The following is a 10,404-nucleotide window of genomic DNA, read 5'->3' as shown; positions in this document are numbered from 1 at the left end:
GACTGACTTTCATCCATGAAGGCTTCACAAGCACACACTTGTAAAAAAATAAATAAATAAAGGTCAGCCTTGCATCTGAGCAGCTACATAGGGTCCTAGGTGTTTGGGAGCCCTACAATGCACACACCCAATCCACAAATCAGCATGATAATCTCCTTTAATTTTCCTGTACAGAGAATAAATTCCCAGCCCCTTAGTCTAACTTTCTGGAAACGCAGCCTTTCCAGAGGCTCGGCTATCTGCTCAGCTGTGCAGTGTTTTATGGGAAGCTTGAAGGAGCAGAAAGCTGATTTGCTGCCCTAGATGTGGGGAAATGATTCCTGATGTCCAGTCATTGCTAGCAAGTGGAGCAGTCACAGGCAGCCTGTAGTGCATGCAGAGTGGTGTGAGTGTTGGGTGTTTGTCTCCCACCGCCTGGAATCGCAGCCCAAGTCATTTTTCCACGGCTGTTTTCTTGTTAGTCTTCCTGAGAGATTGCCTGCTAAACTGATAAATTCATATGCACCACACTGCAGCAATTTTGTGCATGATTGATAGTGGTGTGCGCCTCATCCATAACCACAATTAAAAACTCTACATCATATTTCCTGAGTCATTTTCTCTGATAATCACTTCTCATTTAGTAGATAAAGAATCATATTGAATTCTCTTTTGTGAGTTTAATTAGCACCCTTAATATATTTTGTTCCCAGTTCAGTCCTATTAAAGTCATCGCTTCAAGTACATTTGCTACTGCAAAGAATATCACTAGCAAAGGGACTGGGTATTTATTTGTAAACTTCTTTTAAGAGCTTAACATGAAACTGTGAGAGTGTTTTTCTTGCATCAAAGGAGCTTTCATTTTTTTGGTTTACTGACATGGGTGCTCTGGGATCCTTTTCTGTTACTGCCATTTCATGTTTCATCTGGTCCTTTCACCCTTGTATTTTGCTTGTAGCATCACTGTAAATGTGTTTTATAACCTTCTGTTGAGGGTGAGCTTGGGCAAAGCATTTGGCAATAAAAGCCATGTTCTCTCCTCTTTAGTGGCACATACGAGCAAACAGTAGTACAATGGACAATGGACAACAGAGGGCGTAACTCTAAGTGGCTTCATGAGATGAGTGGATACTTTATTATTCCATTAGGTAATTCAGCTGATAGTTGCGAGCCTCCAATTAATATCACATTTATAACCTATTAACTTGTTTCTGGAAGTTACATCCCTGCAGTCATAAATTGTGCTGAAATACGTTGAAATCATGTACTTGTTTATGCAGTGCTAAAGCCAAATTGGATAACATTGACTCAAGCTGATGTTCTGGGTTTAATTCCATTGAATACTTTATCAAAAGCATAATAGAATAGATAGTAATTAAATGGTGCGAGCAACTGATTAGTGCTTCACGAAGCTGCGTATGCAGAATGTCTTGTTGCTGCTGTTTTCAAACAAAGGCCGCTGACAGCTTTTCTATGCTTCGTTGACTAGAGTGAAAAAAAAAGAATACTTGCTTAACGAGAAAGCCATCAGCATGGTCAGTTTGCCACTGACATCTTGATACAAAACCTATGGAAAGCTAGCATGCATCGGCTTATCAGTATAATAATAGCCACTCATTAAACACTGTGGGAAATGCTGACTGTTAAAATTGTGAGGTTTTGGTCATTCTTACGTAAATGGAAATATTAATAATATTTCACTACTGCTGTGGGATTTCTGTTCCAGGATTTCAAAACAGTGGCTGGTAGATGGGTCAGCTTTGCTTTACTGGGAGTGAAAATACAGCAACTCTTGAATTCCAGTCCTAGCTTTAACCCAAAGGGGCCATTAAACCCAGTCATTTAAGCTCCCTGCATTATAGTGCTGGCAATAATACAGACTTCTAACAGGTCTGTTTAAAAAAAACTGGTAGTACTTTGAGAGACCATAAAGAGCCATAGAAGAATGTACTGTTTATTATTTAAACATTACTGCTTTATATGCTTATCTTTCACAGATTTCACAGACTTTAGGGCTGGAAGGGACCCTGGAAGATCATCGAGTCCAGCCCCTGAGATCTGAGATAAGTGAGCATTAGTTCCCCTCACTATGGGCTTATTCCCATAGTTTTTGTAGGCAACAACCTGTCTGATAGCATCTGACAAAGTAGATTGTTGCCTATATGCCTCTCTAAACCACTTGGTGCCATCCTGCCATGCTTCCTGCCTTTCTCGAAAATATTACTTCTGCACTGGGATGAAAAACAGCTCACCTGCTCCTCCCCTGGATGAGCAGGACTGGGTTGTGCTGGACCGTGCAGCTCTTAGAGTGCTGCTACAATTGTGCCTTGCCAGTAGGCAGTGTGGCCAGGAGCCAGGTCTCAATCCCTCCTCTGGGAGTGGAGCCCGGGGGACTAAGCGTAGCAAGATCACGGGCCCCAGTGACGCATGCCTCCCTGGGCTTCATGCTATGGCCATGCTCAGGGCTAGACCCCAGGAATGGAAGAGGCTATGGAGGGAAGCCACAGCTCCCCCCTTCCCCAGTTCTGGCCAGCAGAGAGCCAGCCAGATGTGGAGCGAAGACTTAGCCTTCTGAGTGTGTCGCCTCTGGCCCAGGGACCCAGATCAGATTGCCTGGGGTTCTTGGAGTTGGCACTGTGGGGCCATGTGGGCTGGGGTCCATGTAGCCTGGGATGCTGGATGGCTGCAAAATGATTGCTTTACCTCTGTGTAGCAGACTTACCCCTGACCATTGCTTTCCCTGGCAGATAGCGGGGGAACACATTTAAGATGACCTTTCACTAATTAGATTCAATACATGGACAATTATATCATGTTTATAGTTTTCCATGTATTGAATCTAATTATTGGGGGTCATCTTAAAACTGAAGTTATCTTGGATTTGGCTAAATATGGTACTTGAAGGGAAATTACAAGAAGGATGGAGATGGACCTTTTCTGTGGCCAAAGGGGACAGGACTAGGAGGAAGGGCCAGCTGCAGTAGAAGAAATTTGGGCTAGAGATTAGGAGGAACTTTCTGTCTATGAGGTCGGTCAAGCATGGAGCGGCTACCTAGAGAAGCTTTTTAGTCCCTGTCCCTGGAAATTTTCAAGAGCAGGTCAGACAGACATCTGACTGGGATGGTTTAGTCAGCAATGATCCTGGCTTGAGCAGGGGTCTGGACTAGATGACTTCATGTGGTCTCTTCCAACCCTACTTTCCCATGATCTGTTATCTTAATTCATTCCCCCCTGGTTCCTCTCAACATCTGATAGTGTAGGTTCGGTTGTTGCCTACACAGACTCATGCTTCTCTGAACCAGTTAGTCTTTAAGGTACCACCCTGTCCTATATACTGTCTGCCTTCAGAGTAACTCAGCTAACCACCTCTCTGTTTTCCATGAATCGTCTCGATTTTTACCAGATCCCTGTGCCTAACCTCATCCATGTGGGCATACAAGATAGCATGTGCTGTGCTCAGGTATTCAAACGCACATTGTACATGGACACACTGCACATAAGGATGTGTTCTGTACATGCACAGCTTCAGGCGTACTGCTCACTGTGTGCGTGCAAACACCTTCATATTATATGTGCAAGCATAAATCATTTGAATATAAACACCTCAAAATGTACAGTTGCTTCTGAACGCACCTGATACATGCAATAAGCTCGTGCTCTCCGCAGCCTTCTCCTACCCCTGACACAAATTCCATCTCATGGTATTGTTAATATAGCACTTTGATTTTTTTTTTTAAACCTGATTTATTTCCCCAGAGAACAGAAATCAATGCAGATTATGTAATTTTACAGAGACAAGGCAATATTAAATATAGTCCTGGGAGTCCAGAACACAGGACAGACTCTGTCACGTACAGCAGGGAGAATTTCCCCAATTAATTTCTCAGCTGAAATGTATTAGCTTACAAAGAAAAGGTGCAGCTCACCCTCACCTCAGAAAGGAAGGCCAGGATGTGAGCTAATACTCAACCCAAGGCTTAATTAACCAAGGAGAAAATATCAATAGAGGTGCATCTTGAATGTCACAGATAATATGGAAATACAGTTTCTAATTTAATACAAAAAAATCTCCAGACATAGGTATTCCATATAAGTGAGATCTAGGCCATTATTAAACGGAAAGGATGATAAAGCAGAGAAAGTCAGGGAATGCTCAAAAGGCTGGTTATAGTTAACCACAGAGATAACTCTGGCAAGTTGCTTGTGCTTTAGAATAACTGCTTCCCTTTGAGTTTAATGCATTTAAATAATTGTCTTGGAGAGTTTAATCTCTCGCTCCAATATTTTTGAGTCACAAGCCAGTGCCCCACTGTGCTCAATGTATCTAAAAACATCGGTCTGTCTTTTAATTGGTGATACCTGGAACATGGTAACACAGCACGGCTTGAGAACTCCCCTCTAGTTTAGGTCTATCATTTCCAATGATGCAACAAGACTTATCCGCGTGTTCCCAGTGTAACCCTAGCTGCGGGGCTACCCGCAAAGCCACAACCCAACTCCGCACGCCTGGAGGTGCCCACAGCCAGGAACCACCTGCCCTCTTGGACCGAGGGAGGTTCCCCTCCCAGGAAAGCACCTACTGTCCCTGGACCTTGAATTGGACACCACACAATTTACAACTGTATGTACAAAGGGTTGATGAAGAAGAAATTAACTAATACACAACTGATAAAGTGTCAGAAACTTATTCACAACCTCAGTCAATAATGTTGTGTACGATGATGGCCTCGGATGATATGTGCCCATGGGTAGCCTGGACCGAGCGCTGGGGAAGGCGGAGCGGCTTCCGTGGCCCTCCCATGGGAAGCGTGGGCCGGTCCTTGCTGTGAGGGTCTCATGTGGCGTGCCCCAAGGGCGGCTGTGCTGCAGGCAGGTCCTGCCTTGCTGAAATTCCTGTAAAATAGCTTACCCTGCCCAGACCCTCATCCCCTGACATACAGGGAGCAGGGTCTGGGCTGGAGACTCTGGCAATCTCCCCTACCAGCACCCGCACACCCCCGCTTGCCAGGCAGTGCAAGTTCGCCCCCTCCCTCGGGTCTTAACTCTTTCCCATGGGGGTCCTGCCCTGTGTGAGGAGGGCAAACGTCCCACTCAGATCTCTCCAGTCCCCGCTCCCTCCTGAGTGCACCTCATACTATACAGGGGCTTGGAGAAGAGTCCTCCTCGCTGGGGGGTCTCCAGAGGGGCCGGGTGCTCCTCCAAGCAACTGGGCAGGACTCCCAAGGGAAAAGGAGTAGGAGAGGTGCTGCAGCAGGGCTTCCTAACCCTCTAGCCCGCAGCACAGCCTGCGGTTTTGCCATTGGTACCCTCCATGTTAATGGTATGTTTAGAAGGACACTCCCTGGCACAGGTTGGGACACAGAGGGCGCGTCTACACTTGCGCCAGGCTGTGCAGTAATCTGCATTACTGCTCAGTCCCGATGCCGCGTGGGCTTTTCCCAACACTACTGCGCAGTAGTGTTGGCATTGCGGTTCATGCCTCCCAATGCTATGTCACTGTAGCAACGAGCTACTGCAATGTAGCTTGTTGCTACAGCGTTGTAGTGTCTCATGTAGACATACCCAGGTGTGGCCTATCTGCACATACTCCGTATGTGGTGCAGCACAGGAAGGGTGCTCTGTCCGCAAGCCAAGCAGGCCTGACAGCAGTGAGTGAGTCTTTGTGTCAGCTCCTGTTGTCCAAATATTGCTGCTGAACAATTCAAATTAAGATGGAAATTGTGACCTCACTGCCTACCCCACTGCCTCATCTGGGGTGATAGTTTCCATCATGTACACATCTCTAGTGCAAACACAAAGTCTTATTGCACAAATCCACAGGGCAGCCATCAGATGACAAGCTTTCTTCCCAACTGATCTGGGATTGGTTTGAACCAGCAACTTAGTTTTGAAATGCTCTTCACTCTGTTACTGCATCTCCAGGCCACCCAGTCTTCCCGGAAGAGCCTTCTTTGGTCAGAGTGTGTGTGTGTGTGCGTATGTATGTGCGTGCACGTGCGCGTGCGTGCATGCAGCAAAGGGAAAGGAAATCTCCAGTTTACAAGATGAGTGGAGTGAAAAAAAATCAATGTTTTCCAGCTAGAAAATGACCATCTTATAGGGATAGAAATGCAACTTTGAAAGCTCTGAGGGGGTGTCTGGCAACTGAGAATTAAATAAAACCCAGAGGAAAAATATACATGGCTGCATCCACTTAATAATGAACATAAAGGGCATAAATGGGCAGCTCTGGTTTATGACCAACGGAAAAATGATCTGCTTGTTGAGAACAGACTTAAAAAAGTAGTGTACCAAAAAAAAAAGTTGCGTTGCCCCAAGGTCAGTTTTGCTTTATTGTATGAACATCTCCGCATCTTGGCAACAGCAATATGCTTCTATCCTAATTCCTTTGGTCCAGTTCAAGAGTATGCTTGGGCCTCTTTCCTTCAGGTCCATATGTAATCTGCACAAGGAGTCTGATTATGCCCCATAAAAAGCAATGTGAATTTAGTTGACTTCAGTATGCACAAGATCAAGCCTGTGTTTCTTGCCTTCCCCTGTGAGTGTGAACAGGGTTATGTGTAGGCACACTGCAGCGAGAGCAAAGTGTGAGTGCGGGGGAGGCAGAATCTTCTGTTCTTTTCGAGTTTTTGTGCTGCTTCCCTTACTCCAGTATTTTAGTATCTAAAACTCCTTCCACTCCCACTCCCCTTATTTGCAAGAGCGCAGAGTAAATAGGAGTGGGATGAAGGGCACATCAGAGGAAATCTGATTCTGAATGACCCTGGCATCCTGTTGGCTTAGTTATGAGGTCCCTTCTTAGCTTGCATTACTGCTATTAGGCAGGAAGATGCAGCCCCGCTCCTGTCAAACCCAAACCCAGTTCCCCGATGCCGTGTGTCCTCTTACGGTGTGCTTCAGGCGCAGCACTGAGCCTGATTGAACTTCAGGATGCAACCAGAGTTCATTTTCTCCATAGTGCTATTAAAAGCTATTTCTAAAGGAAAAACTAGAGCATTGACAAGACCCCTACAGGCTTTAAAAGCATGAGCTTTGCTCATGTGACTCTATTGAGTTTCAAGTGATTTGGCTTCTGAACAGTTCAAGCGCTTTCAACTCCACCAACGTTTCTGTGTCTTTACATCAGTCCTCTTTGTGAGTTACCCTGCCTGATGGGGAAGATGCACTGATGTTTTGTTTTCTCTTTCTCTTATCAACTTAGATATCTCCTAACAAACATCAGCAGAAAACAGAATTTCTATTGTGCATCAAACAGGAGCCCTTGGACATCTGTGCCTGAGAATTGCCTGCTATTTCTGAGCGAGGCTTGAGGTTGCCCAGGGGTTGTTTTACAGGATGTGCGTTGAGAAGATGATGGCAAGTGAACAGTCATACAAGCTTGGTAGGAATCCTTCTGTTCTGACAGCCTGGGACACTTCTCAAGATCTACCTTTCCGACTCAGAGCTAGCCAGCTGCAAATGCTTATCAGAATTGATGTGCAGTATTTCTACTGGTCATTAACCTCTCTGGGCCTTCCCCCATAATTAGAATTTATCTTATTGTTCGCTCCCTGAAAGTCTCATCTCCTTGGTAATTTGGAAAGAGGTGAAAGGTGCATAAACCCATTAAGTTCTTACGTTGTGCCAGCTCCACGTGGTTTTGCCCTGCACTTATGTTCTTATTGCTTAAAATAGCGTTTAAACAAGGCAAATCTGCCATCGAATTTCTCTGTGCTTGTTGTCATTTGCGTGGACCATACAACAGAAAATTTGCTTAGGTTGATGACCTCAGCTGAGCTGCTAAATGCGTTGCTTCTCTTGCAGTATTAGGTGTGGAAATGTATTTGGAGACTTCATTTTGAAACTGTCTGTCCCAGTCTTTATTATAGCAGCTTCCTACAGTAGGCCAAGGCTACTCTATTCTTGCGTTCGGCTGAGCAGACGGGGAGGCGGGGTGCCGAGATTGTTGTACGCCACTGAGCCATTTAGGGCAGGGGTAGGCAACCTTGCACAAATGGTGGGGTGCCACTTGTGATGGTATTATGGGCCATTAATCCCTTCTGCTGTGCCCCAGCCCTCCTTGCTCTGTGATGGGGGCTGCTCACTCTCTTGCACACTGCAGCTTCTACGTACCCTTGTCAGTGAGTGCCACCGGTTCTCGTTGCCAGTGAGAGTAGAGAGCTGTAAATTCAGCAGCGAGGGTAAGTGGCAGATTCAATGTTGGAGTAAAAGGGCAGGTGTCTTGGGTGCTACAGAAAGGATCAATGGCACGCAGCAGAGGAAATGCACAGCACAGGGCAGTGATGGTGCCACCAATCCTCCCTGCCCCACGCCACTATGGGCTAGACCCAATCTCTTCAGGGGCCAGATCTGGGCTGAGGCTATCGGTTGCTGACCCCTGACAGAAAGGGCTGGATTCTTACTATTACGCAGGAATAACTGCATGGCCATGCAGCATTAATTTAAGATTTGGATGTACCTGTTGCTGCTTGTCCCTTTACTGCTCGCCCAGAATCAGTTTAAAGGAGCCTGAGAGAGCTGCCCTGACTGACCCTCTCCTTTCCCTGCACTATGGCTAAGAATAACTACAACTCCGTGCACTCAAACCTTAAGATCCTTAATATGCTCCATACCATGCTCCTGCGGGTCTACGTTTGCATGGGAGCTAACTTAAAGCAAACTTTACACAGGTGATTCCTAACTGCGCAGGCCTCGTTTTGGGGTGTAAGACCTTGGATTCTGACTAACAAGAGTTCTTGGCACCCGCATTGGCAACTGAAGGCAACGGGAGCTGTGTTCTGGAGATGCAAGTGCTGCATAATGCTAATCAGATCCCACTCAGCTCAAACTGGGGCACTCCAAATTAGTGCCTCCTTTTATTTTTTCATGTTGGCACTGCGGCTCTCTTTCTGCAATACTGCCTCCTCACACAGAAGTGTTGGGCAAATAAATCAGTCTGTGCTTTGGCAGTGATGAGGTGATGTTCGTGGTGATATCTGTTCGATGCTTTCAGACAGCAGTGGTGAGCGTCAAAGAAAAGCCCATAAGGAAATTGATAATTTTGTCTTGAAAGCAGAGTTTGAATAGTGTGTGTTAAATAAGGCCTGATGCCACAGTGAACAAAGAAACAACAAAATAGTGGAAGCTGCTCATGGAGCGAGTGTGTCCATCCTGCAGGCAGAACGAGGCATGGGTCCTGTGGAAAAAGCAGTAAAGACTGTATCATTGCATATCCAGAAGAGGACTGAATAAAGTTGCACAGACATTCTTAATTCTAGCACTTCCTACTTTTTACTGCTTAACTTAGCAAGCTTAATTATGTCATTTTAATATAACTTCTATGACGTAATAATGAGGTGGGTGTCTGTTAACTTGCTGGATGCCCTGCTTCAAAACATCAGTGTTACAGCTTTCTATGAAACAACTCTAAGATGTTCTTTAACATAGGCAAAACAATACATTTCTTCCTTTTTCTCTTTCTCCAAAATGTTGGAATCATTTTAGCGTTATCTGAAAAATCAGCCTGAGGCAGACACCTGGCATGCGAAATTTCATTCCAAATCGTTCAACTTTTTTGTAAAAGTTACAAGCAACTGAATATGGGATTTAAAAATGGGAAATATCGAGCTGCTTTACATAGAGGTAGTAGTGCTAACTCCACCTAGGATACTCCAGTCTATTGCTAGTTAGAAATTGAACTATTGACTACATATTGTACTATAATTGCTATAAAAGTCTAACTATCCTTTTTTTTAAGTGGAGCCACTGCCACATATGTATTTATATTCTCTGCATCTGTTACCTGTAGAAGAAAAGAGATGCCAGTTTAATTCCTGGTCACAAGAGTGAAGCAAATACAGCTCAGTCAGTCTCTGGGTTGGAAGGATGAAAAAGTGCCTTGTATTGATCAGCACTGGAGAGATTTAAAAAGTACATTTATCCTGCAGTCCACAGCAAGTATGCTCTCAAAAGGAAAATTAATATTAGGTTATCTTTCAGAAACATCTAGAAGCCCTGACTACACTTGGGTTCTGTACATAGACACAAAAAGAGGTAGTCTGTGCCTTTGAGAGATGGTAGACTAAATATCCAATAAACAGGATGCAACGGGTGCATGACCCTCATTTTGCTGAGACCCAAAGCGATTGCCATTTGCTGGAGATCAACCATGCATTCGTTTTAGGAGCTAGGAACCCAACCCAGGCTTCCCCTACACGTACTGATTTAAGGAACATTAGCCATTTTTAAGGCACATTAAGGATGTGGGTCTACACATACGCACCCTTAATGCACTTTAAAAATGGCAATTTTAGGCTATTCGCGCGTAAATTTGACACCTGATTCTGCAGGTATCAAATTTAGGCGCAAATAGCTAAAATGCCTTAATGCACATGTAGACACGCTAAGGTGCATTCATGCTGTGTATGTCGACTGACTTGGTCTGTA

This window comes from Crocodylus siamensis, chromosome 5, assembly GCF_052110815.1.
Source record: "Crocodylus siamensis isolate JL-2025a chromosome 5, ASM5211081v1, whole genome shotgun sequence".
Classification (NCBI taxonomy): Eukaryota; Metazoa; Chordata; order Crocodylia; family Crocodylidae; genus Crocodylus; species Crocodylus siamensis.
The sequence above is the reverse complement of the archived record's forward strand: the minus strand, read 5'-3'. Positions refer to the sequence as shown.